The sequence below is a fragment of the Diabrotica virgifera genome, chromosome 4, assembly GCF_917563875.1.
Source record: "Diabrotica virgifera virgifera chromosome 4, PGI_DIABVI_V3a".
In the NCBI taxonomy this organism is placed as follows: domain Eukaryota; kingdom Metazoa; phylum Arthropoda; class Insecta; order Coleoptera; family Chrysomelidae; genus Diabrotica; species Diabrotica virgifera.
In genome coordinates, this window is record NC_065446.1 from 65,001,439 (window position 1) to 65,013,779 (window position 12,341).

Below are 12,341 nucleotides of genomic sequence, written 5' to 3' on the forward strand. Positions count from 1 at the left end.
AATGCTTTGCCAGGAGCTGGCAGTTGGCATTGAAGTTCTGCAACTCGACCAAACTTCCTTCGGAAGGCGGATGCCAACCCTCGTGCGTCTTTGATACTGGCCGGGATAGTATGGGCCAGCGAATAGTCATCGGGAAGTGCGAGAAGATCTCGCTTTTCTTCAGTGGTAACACCATGTCTTGCTTTACCGGTACCTCCGTAGGCACCCATGAACTCTTCAAAGGTAAGGTCAGGTATTTCTCGAACTTGGTTGACTTCCACTTCTTCATCTACGTCGTGGTCTCCCTCGTACGGCGCCAACCGGTTATGGTGGACTATCATCGGCTTTCCCCTAGGAATCTTGCTTATTCGGTAGATAACGTCATTGATTTTCTTGACAATGAGGTACGGACCTTCCCAGAACTGCTGCAACTTGGGAGAACAACCTGTTCGCTTCTTTGGATTATGAAGCCAGACTTTGTCGTTCTCCTTGAAACATCCCTTCTCAGCTTGGGTATCGTATCGTTTCTTCATTCGGTCGCTAGCGATCTGAAGATTAGAACGGACCAACTCATGTATATCGTCCATTCTTCTTCGTAATTCATTCACGTAATCCTCACCAGCAACATCTTCTCCAGGTCGACATCCAAACTCTAGATCACAGGGTAGACGCATCTCACGTCCAAATAGGACTTTTGCTGGTGTTTGGCCAGTTGATTCATTAACAGCAGATCTATAGGCCATTGCGAAGAACGGAAGGTACTGGTCCCAGTCTCGTTGATGATTGGACACCATCTTTGTCAAATACTTGCCGACTGTCCTATTCATACGCTCCACCATTCCATCCGATTGCGGGTGATAGGCCGTGGTTCTTGTCTTCTTCATGCCTAGTTTATCACAGATTCCTTGAAATAGATCGCTCTCAAAGTTCCTTCCTTGGTCACTATGGATCTCCAGAGGTACTCCAAATCGGCTGATGCAGTCTTTGATTAACACATCTGCAATAGTGGCGGCCTTCTGGTCTGGAATTGCGTAGATCTCCACCCACTTCGTGAAGTAATCCATTACCACCAACATGTATTTGCATCCATTGTCACTTTCTGGAAATGGCCCGGCAATATCCAAAGCTATTCTTTCAAACGGACTTCCAACATTGTACTGTCTCATAGGAGCCTTTCTTTTCCGGTAGGGCCCGTTACTTGTAGCACAGGTAGTACATTTCTTACACCAGTCCTTCACATCGTCGGAACTATTCATCCAATAAAATCGTTCCCGAATTCTCTGAAGGGTTTTCTTTACACCAAAATGCCCTCCTGATGGACTGTCGTGTAACTGACGAAGTACTTCGGCTATTCTGCTCTTTGGAATCACCAACTGTGTTCTCCTCACTGAACCATCATCATTTTCTATTACTCGTTTGAGCAAGCTGTCTTCCAAGATAAATGAGTCCCACTGGGCCCAATATGTCTTAACTACTGAGCCTAGGCTTGATATTTCTTGCCAAGATGGTCGACGATTTTCTTCTTTCCATTTTCGAATCTTCTGTAAAACTGGATCTTTTTCTTGTTCTTCCTTGATCTTGGTAGGCGTCCACTCGTCGTTGACCACTGTTGTTCTTAGTACTGCTGCTTCCTTTGACTCTGTTTTGTTGCAATGGGAACATTCTGCTGGACACGGTCTTCTAGATAGAGAATCAGCGTTCCTGTGGCTAACTCCGGCCCGATGCTCGATCTTGAAATCATATTCTTGAAGTCGTTCAATCCATCTGGCTATCTGACCCTCTGGATTCTTAAACTGCATTAACCATTTAAGGGCGGCATGGTCGGTTTGGATTAGAAACTTCCTTCCGTAGAGGTATTGATAGAAGTGTTCCACTGATTTTACTACTGCTAGAAGTTCTCTTCTCGTGACGCAATAATTTCGTTCAGGTTTTGAAAGCACTTTACTAAAATATCCAAGGACTCGTTCCTGTCCTCCTTGGATCTGCGACAGCACTCCTCCAATTCCCACATTGCTTGCATCCGTATCTAAGATGAACTCTCCTTCTGGCAGTGGATACCCTAATATTGGCGCTGTAATTAAATGCCTCTTCAAAGTTTCAAAGGCCGTTTGGCAGTCTCCATCCCAGCAATAATCCCTTGCTTCCTCTGTAAGTCGCGTTAATGGCTTAGCAATATCTGCAAACTTCTTAATGAATCTCCGGTAGTAAGTACATAGTCCCAGAAAACTTCTCACTTGATGTTTATCAGTTGGTTCAGGCCATTCCTTAATGGAATCGATTTTTCCTTTATCCACGGCCACTCCTTCTTTGCTGACTATATGGCCTAAATAATTGACTTTACTTTGAAATAGCTGGCATTTCTTGGGGTTTAACATTAACTGGGCAGCTTTAAGTCGATTAAAAACGTCTTCTAAATTCTTCAGGTGGTCTTCAAACGTCTCCCCCAAAACGATTATGTCGTCTAAATACACCAGGCACGTCTTCCAAGATAACCCTCTCAACACATTTTCCATAAGCCTTTCAAATGTCGCAGGAGCATTACAGAGTCCAAACGGCATAACGTTGAATTCCCATAATCCAGATCCTGTCGTGAAGGCCGTCTTCTCCTTGTCCACTGGATCCATTTCTACCTGCCAATATCCAGACTTCAAGTCCAACGTAGAAAACAATTTACTTCCAGCCAATGTGTCCAACGTGTCGTCGATCCGAGGCAGAGGATAACTATCTTTCTTGGTAACATTATTCAACAAACGGTAGTCCACACAGAACCTCGTGGTTCCATCTTTCTTCTTGACCAGGACCACTGGAGAGACCCATGGGCTCGTAGAAGGTTCTATCACCCCGTCTTTCCTCATTTCTTGAACAATCCTTTCAGCTTCCTCTCTCTTCGCCTGTGGTAATCGTCGAGCTGTTTGACGAATTGGCCTAGCGGTACCAGTGTCAATTTTATGTTTGACAACTGTCGTTCTTCCTGTCTTTCCTCCTTTCGGTACGAATATGTCACGATATTGCCTAAGAAATTCCCTTAATTTCCTTTTCTCCACTTGATTCAGAGATTGGCCTGCAACTGCAACCATTTGGTCGAACTTGTCGTTGGAATTATCTGCTGTTGTTGTCTGACGGATTATGGACGTCACGGGTACACAAGTTCCTACTTTTGTCTCCTTCTTGATGGTCACCGGGTAGTCATTGACATTAATCAATCTCACGGGAATTTCTTTAGCAGAAGTAACCAATTCCTTTCCAATTATGATTCCTCGGCCAACCTCCTCGTCGTGGTTCCATGGCTCCATCATAACAGGTGTTCCTTCTTCCACAATTCCCTGTAGCCGTGCTACAATGATCGTTTCACTCCTCGCAAGCACAACTGTATCTTCTTTAATGGCTGCCAGAACAGTGCTGTCATCATGTGGATGAAGAAATACCTCCTCGTTGCCAACTTTGATTACCCTATTCTTAAAATCCAATTGAAATCCATGCAAATTCATTACGTCCATTCTTAATATAACATCTTCTTCGATGTCTGCAACTATGACAGTATGGACGAACTTTTCTGCTCCGATCCCCAATTGTATCTGGATTTCTCCGTGGATGTTGGCATTTTCACCTGTGACAGTCCGCAGTCGCAACCTCGTTGGTAAGAGCTTCTTATGACTGTTTATAACTGACGGTCGTATAATGGTCCTGGTCGCTCCGGTATCCACCAACAATGTATACTTTTTACCATTTATTTCTCCATCCACATATACACTATCTTCACGACATTTCAAAGAAGCTATTAGTATTAGATGGTCTTTAGAGGAGTTCTGAGTCGAGGCTGCCCCCCTAGGGTCTGTGCGTTCTCTTATTTCCTGCTGGCGAGTTTCTTGATTTGCGTTCTTCCTTAAACTCCGTGCGTACCCCTTTTCACCACAATTGCAGCAATTCATGGTCTGCGTTTTCTTCGATGTAAAGCCTTTCACCATATTTACCAGCTGGTCAAGTTTGTCTTCATCCTCTTCTTCTTTCACAGTTCGAACTGCACTGTACTCACCAGAGGCCTGCGTAGCGGATTCGAACTCGAGGGCCGCGGACAATACATCGACCAGCGTCTTGTGACGAGCTAATCGCAGTGTTCTCTGCATTTCATGATCACGAAGGCCATCAATGAATGTTTGAACAGCCAACTTTTCCATCATGTCTTCAGGAGCTGTTGGATATGCATACCGTACTAACCTGGCAATATCGACCTCGTATTCTTGAAGAGCTTCATCTTTCTTTTGTCGTCGATTTTTAAACCGCGCCTGATAGACATACTCCAAATGTTCCTGCCCATAGCGCATGTTTAGTCTCTTCATAAGTTGTTCATAGTCATTAGTTTCCTCTACTGCTATGGTCTCAAGTACATCTAAAGCCTCTCCTCGAAGAGCAATAACCAGGTTTACAGCTTTGTCTTTTTCAGACCATCCGTTCGCTCTTGCACCTGCTTCGAACTGTTTCACATAACTGTTCCAGGAAGACTTTCCGTCGAAATTTGGCACCTTAACACGAGCAAGACTCACACTCCCTTCAACTATCGACTGTGGCTCCAATTTGTATTTGGTTTCATCATTTTTAATGTCTGTTAAGATGGGTTCCATACCTTTGTCTACTTTTTCCGTTTCCTGCATTTTCTTTTCTATTTCCTTGATCTTTTCTTCAAAAGTAGATTTTATGGACGATATCTTGTCGTCAAAATCCAAAGTGACCCTAGAGATCTCGTTAGTCATTTTGCTGTCAAGGGATGAAATATCACCCGAAACTTTCTTCTCTAACGATGCAATGTCTGTCGAAACTTTCAAAACATCCGAGGAAACTTGGGAAATTTCACAAGAAACCTTTTTCTCTAACGATGTGATCTCTGTTGAAACTTGGGAGATTTCACTAGAAACTTTGTTCTCTAGCAATGTAATGTCTGTTGAAACTTGGGAGATTTCACTAGAAACTTTGCTCTCTAACGATGTAATGTCTGTCGAAACTTTAGAAACATCGGAAGAAACTTTCGAAATCGACGAGATCACAGCAGCATGCTTGTCTTCAAACAAATAGGTTTCTGGATCTTGACCCTCTTTCTGAAGAGCGTTCTTTAGACGTTCGACTAGATCAGCCTTTTTCCCAGTAGTGTTCATGTCTCTCTCTTCTAACTGGTTGCGGAGCTCCTTAACGATCAATTCAGTGATTTTCTTATGTTGTGAAGACATTGTCACACACTTTATTTATTACGATTTATATTTTATTTATTTTTAAAAGTTCCACACTCTATTTAAACCGAAAATTTACGTTAAATTTATGTATTTCAAGTATCCTCACTTCTGCACCATTTTGTTACGCGGTTGACTCTACTATTTTATTTATTTATATCTTTAGTCACTAAGTTTAATTTAAATAAAGGAAGACTTACTTATATTATTTTATTTACATCACTTATTTATTTTTAATGATTACAAATAACACCAACTAACACATCTAATTTATTTACAACTCAAATTTATGATTTAATTAACTAAACATAACGATAAGTAATATATACATTTCATTAAATCCGAATCGAGTACAATTATATTACGCGTCGCGGCTCATTCGTTGACTGACTGGCCTGTGCTTGAATTTCAGTCCTATATATACTTCGGCAGCGTTCGCCCCGAACGCCGTGGAAAAGGAATAGCTGTTTCGCGCGTTCTCCAGTAACGACTAGATTGTTCAGTCAGGATAGGCCAATCTGTGAGCAGACTGTTATAAATAGCGTCACAGTATGATTATTTGTATTATCCATTAATTTTAACGAGTCATTCCCTTTTACTAAAAATGATTATTTTCCGATAACAGAGTATTTTATCCAGTTTATCTATTTATTTTGCTATTGTAAGTATATTATAAAGGGCTTACTAATTAGTTTATGCTGCAGTGACCGTATAAATATGATAAACCAGTTTGGCCTAGGCCAAACTAGTTTATCCTATCGCGTTTACGAGAAACTAGTTTGGCCTAGGCTAAACTAATTTATCCTAACGCGTTCAGGACAAACTAGTTTGGCCTAGGCCAAACTAGTTTGTCCTGAAATCGGGTTTGGCCGGTAACATATACTTACATTGCATAAATCTCAAATCATGATTTACAAAGTTTATATGTACATTGTACATCATGATTCGACGGTGCTCCTCGTAACATTGAAGTGTCTTGGTTTGTTTATTTCTACTGCACCTTGATTGTAAATTCAGTTTAAGTAGGTACTTGGGAATAATGTGAAAATTTATAATTTACATTTTATTAGGTACCTACTCAGAAATTCTGAAACATTAAAAAAGAAGCCGTATCTTGATAAAAATGGCTTATCGAAAAAGCAGTAAGAGGCAAAAAAGATTTAAAAACATTGTGTTTAACTAATGATGCCACAATAATTATTTTAATTTGAACATACACAAACATATGGGGGGTTTAATGGAACAAAACCCCCATAAAATTTTTATTAGGTTCACAAATTTTACTGTTCTTTTTTTTAAGATGTTCCTGCCAGAAGAAACCCACATGCCCATTTTCAATATAAAATATCTAACATTCTTCGATATATATTGTAAAAAATCGATTTTTGTTTTGTAACTTTAAAGGGCTGTAACTTGTTTTAAGTGCACATTTGTACTAAGGTGTATTTTCAATCGCACTATTTTTGGTCCCAGAATATATTATTAATTATTTATGATTTACTTACCTTCTTGTTACACCCTGTATATGTGTATATGAAATTTGGGTTAATATATTGTAGCAGTGCTACATTATAATATTAAATATTTTTATAGGAAGTAATATAAAATCAAATATCATAGAAGTTACCTTGCTATTGGCAATTCCGATCATGAGTTCAATGGGTGGTACAGTTACGTGTGGGTATTCGTCATAAATATGTATTTTGTTATATTTTTTAGATTCCTAACTTAATGAAAAACTGAACCAAATACGAATTGATACATAGAGGATGGACATCGGATATATTCCAGGTAAAATTTTGGATAGTAGCATAAGAGGAGATTTACAAATGGAAAGTTTGGATAATTGGTAAGATAGAGAATATGATAATTTGGTCTTCTTTCTTCTTTAGCCCATTTGTATCCAACTTTAGACATAGGCGTTCCTCAGATCTTTCCATATCTGTCTGTCCTTGGCTACGTTTTTCCAGTGAGTTCCTGCAGCTTTTATAATATCGTCTTTTCATCGCATCGCTTCCTGTCCACGGTCTCCAGTTTTGTATTTTAGCATTCCATCTTTTGTCTTTCTGTCTCGCATTTTGGCCAGCAAATCTCCACTTTAGCCCTCTTATATGTTCAGTTACATTTTTTACTTTTGTTTTCTCTCTTATCCATTTGTTTGTTTTTCTGTCTTGCAGCTTTATTCCCAGCATGTATCTTTCCATTTTTCTAGAAGTTATATCTATTTTGTTTATGTTATCCTTTGTTAATGTCCATGTTTCTGAGCCATACGTCAGAACAGGAAGGATGCACTGGTCAAATACATGGGTTTTTAGGTATTGTTGTATTTGTGTGCTTTTTAGTATCCATCTTAAATTGTCAAACGCTGCCCACGCCAATCTAATTTTTCTTTGTACTTTAATTGTTATATGACCCAGGTATAAATATGTATTCGTCAACAACCTATATCCCACCAAAATAAATTCAAGCTTCCCACAATTTGCCTGCCTTTCCGGATTCTCTGCTTCATCTTTACTCCCCCAATCCGGTCTTGTCAAACAATGATCCCAGGCATTTAAATGTTTCCACCTGACTAATGTTAACGTTATCCTTGACAATGACTTGAAACCGAGCCTCGCTGTTTACTACCAAATACTCTGTTTTTGTTAGACTCACTTGCAGTCCCCACCTTTGATACTCATGATACAACCTTATCATCATAAATTCTAGGTCGAAAGCATCCTAAGCTATCACGACCTGATCATCTGCAAAACTAAGAGAGAAAAGGATGTTGTCATTGTCATTAACTGGAACCTGGAACACCCATTCTGCCACATCTCTTCTTCCAGTTACTAAGGGCTGCATCAACATACAAATAAAATAAAATAGGAGACATACTACATCCCTGTCTAAGGCGTTTTGTGACATTAATGGAGTGCGACAATATCTCTCCCTTTCTAACCTGTACTGTATTATTCCTGTACATTTCTATCATAATCGGCAAAACGTGGTTGTCAATATTCAGGTATTTCAAGGCTTCCCACAACTTTGTTCTAGGAGCCGTGTTATATGCCTTTTCTAAGTCAACAAAAGCTAAGTGTAATTATTTTCCTACGGATACAAACTTTTCTGCCAGTTGTTGCAAAACAAAAAGGTTATCTGTACAAAATCTGTCTGGTGTGAATCCACTATGATTTTCTCCTATTTAATGACCTATGTTCTGTTTAATTTTATTGTTTAATATTTTGCTAAACAGGCGGCACATAGTACTGTTTACACTTAAGCCTCGATAGCAGTTTGGGTCTTTTCCATCACCCTTTTTAAAAATAGAAACTAAATGAGCCTTCTTCCACTCACATGGTATCTGTATTTGCAGCAGCAATTCATAATCTGTGTAATTCTGTTTATCAGACAGGGGCCTCCTGCCTTCAGAAGTTCGACAGGGATGTTTCCTGGACCAGGTGATCGGCCATTTTCATTCTGAATAACGTCGTCCTTGTTTCCTCTTCTAATATATTGATGCTTCTATCTATTTCTTTGTTACTCGATTGGGGGTTCGTACTTGTGTATTCTGGTATATTTTTGGTAAGCAATTTCTCGTAGTGGTTACCTCATTCTAGTATAGGGATTAAATCTGTGATTACTTCGTTCGTTGCATTCGTTTTTAAGCTTCTCACAGTTATCCATGCTCCTGTGGATTGGGCACCCCCTATTAGGTTTTCTATTTGAATGCCTTTTTGGTCCCAAGTAAGATTTAAATAAGTTCTATGCAGAGGAAAACAAATGACGCTAGAACCGGAAACACCAGAAATTACCACAAATGAAGATATTACTGTAAGTACACAGGAAGTTTAAAAAACACTTGAAAAGCTAATTAACAGAAAAGCTGCAGATAGGGTTGGAATACCAAACGAATTACTGAAATACCGTGGAGCAGCAATAACAGAACAATTAACAACATTAATTAACAAAATCATAAAACACAACAAAATACTGGAAGAATGGTGAACGAGAAAACTAATTCTACTATTCAAAAAATGACATAAAAGCAGCCAGAAAACTACAGAGGTATCAACTTATTAAATACTACTCTAAAACTTACAACTAAAATTCTACAAGAACTAATAAATCAGAGGTTTAGCAGGTGAACAACAGGGTTTTCGTACTGGAAGATCGTATAGAAATACAATATTCGTCATAAAGCAAATTACTGAGAATCACTAGAGTATAATAGACGAGCATTTCTATGTGTGATTGACTTGAAGAAAGCATTTGACAGAGTAAGACTCAAAGATGTAATTCATCTTCTGTATTATAAAGAAATATCTTTCATGTCAATAGCAACATGCAGCAATGACAGAACAATTAACAACATTAATTAACAAAATCATAAAACACAATAAAATACCGGAAGAACGGAGAACAAGCGAACTAATTCTACTATTCACAAAAGGAGATAAAAAGCAGCCAGAAAACTACAGAGGTATCAACTTGTTAAATACTACCCTAAAACTTGCAACTAAAATTTTACAAGACCTAATGAATCAGAGGATAAGCTTAGCAGGTGAACAACAGGATTTTCGTACTGGAAGATCGTGTACAAATGCAATATTCGTCATAAAGCAAAATACTGAGAATCACTAGGGTATAATAGACCAGCATTTCTATGTCTGATTGACTTGAAGAAAGCATTTGAGAGAGTAAGACTCAAAGATGTAATTCATCTTCTGTATACTAGAGAAGTCTCCCTAGATATCATAAAAACCATTGAAAACATCTACCAAAACTACAAAATGGAAGTCAGAATGGATGGATAACTTACAAAACCTATAGACATAGGCAGCGGAATAAGACAGGGAGACTCATGGAGCCCTAAACTCTTCAATTTACTCATGAATGGAATAATCAAAAGCGTTAATAAAGAAAGATGATACAGAATGGGAAACACAGAAGTAAAAATACTCGGTTACGCAGACTATTAGTCCAGGATAAAGATAGTCTGCAAAGATTAGTCCACAGATTTATCATAAACGCAAAAGAATGCAATATGAGAATTTCATCTCAGAAAACTAAAACGATAGTAATCAGTAAAGAGCCAATCAGATATAAAATATAACATCAGGATTGAACAAGTAATGGAAATAAAATACCTTGGAATGGAGACCTGGACAAAGAAGTGAGAAATCAAGTACAAATAGCAAATACGGCGAAATCCAGATATTAACACTGAGATGAAGGCAAGAATTTATAAAGCCAGTGTATGACCAATAATGACATACGCATCAGAAACAAGACCCGATAGAGCTATAACACATCAAAGACTACTGAAAACGGCAGAGATGAGAATCTGAGAAGAATTACAGGAAATACGCTGAGTAATCGAAAGAGGAATGAAGACATTACAAGACAATGTAACGTACAGTATTTAACCGAATGGACACTAAAAATATTGTTTTGATTTACAAGCAAGTGTATCCGGCGCCTTTTATAAGGAGCACTTTTAGCAATCCTAATGCAAAAAATGCAAAATTGCTGATTTTTAAGTGGACATTTTGAAAATATACAGGGTGATTGATTAGTAGAGTAAAGCTCAATAGATCCGCTATAGTAATAGATAGCAGTAAAACTTAATAACAAAAATTGTAGCCAACTTTGACCTTCACATTTTAAAATATATTAGAATGTTACAGGGTGTTCGATAACATCGTGACAGACCAAACTAATGCTTTTTTAAATGAAACACCCTATATTTTATCTTATATTCGAAATCTTCTTAACTTCCCCATTACAAAAATATAAAGTTCTCTTATGTTATACAGGGTATTTACAGTTATAACCAATTTCCTATGAAAATCGTAACAAGTTCCCTGTATAAATAAAAATAAGCACAACAGCAATGGTTTATTGATGCAATATTTTTTTGATGATTGTGAAAATTTCAAAAAATGGTTGATATTGCTAATTTTCCTTATATCGAATACAGGGTGAGTCAAAGCGCAAGTACATTATTTTCTCAGTAATTTTAAATGGAACACCCTGTATTTTATGTCACTATCGAAAAGTACCGTTACCGTACTTTAATTTCTGTATAATATTCCCTATGTCTATATTTATTAGTTTTCGAGATATTTTCATTTTTCAGAGCAAATTATTAATTAGGGGTCTAAATATTTCCAAATTTTAAGTAAGCCATGACTGAATTTTTTAAAACTGATAATTTAAGATTACTGATTGTCAATCCGGTAATCAATGTAACAATGTAGCAAATAAAAAAAGAAAAATAATTTATTAGTAATAAATTTTACAAAAAAAAACACAACGACAACATACAACATTTTTGAAACGATTAAAAACTACTTTTTATGTAAATGTAACAAATAAAGAAAGAAAAATAATTGATTAGTCATAAATTAAAAAAAAACACACACATAAACACAAAATACAACATTTTGCGAAAACAATTAAAAACTACTTTTGTATGTAAATGTAACAATGTAACAAAAAAAGAACGAAAAATAATTCATCAGTAAAAATTTTACAAAAAAAAACACGAACACAAAATACAACATTTTTGAAAAAATGGGAAGCTACTCTTAGTAAAATATTTTATATATTTATTTACATAAGATGTTCAAAATGCTTTCTGTACAAAATACTTACACTATGAAGCATTTGTAAATTAATACTTCGAAATACACTTTGTATTCTATTTTTCATCTCATCCCTTGTTCTCGGAGGCATTTTATAAGCTTTATTCTTAACGTAAGCCCAAAAAATCAGTCCAGTTTTTTAAATTTTGGTGATCTGGGTGGCCACGCTACTGGTGGCCACCCAGAAAAATGAAAATATCTCGAATACTAATAAATTTAGACATAGGGAATGTTGTATACAAATTAAAGTACGCTAATGGTACATTTCAATAGTGATATAAAATACAGGGTGTTCCATTTAAAATTACTGAGAAAATAATGTACCTGCGTTTGGATTCACCGTGTATTCGATATAAAGAAAATTAGCAATGTCAATAATTTTTATCAATTTTGACAATAAGTAAGAAAATATGACATCAATAAACCATTGCCGTTGTGCTTATTTTTATTTATACAGGGAGCTTAACTTATTACGATTTTCCTAGGAAATTGGTTATAACTTTGGAAATACCCA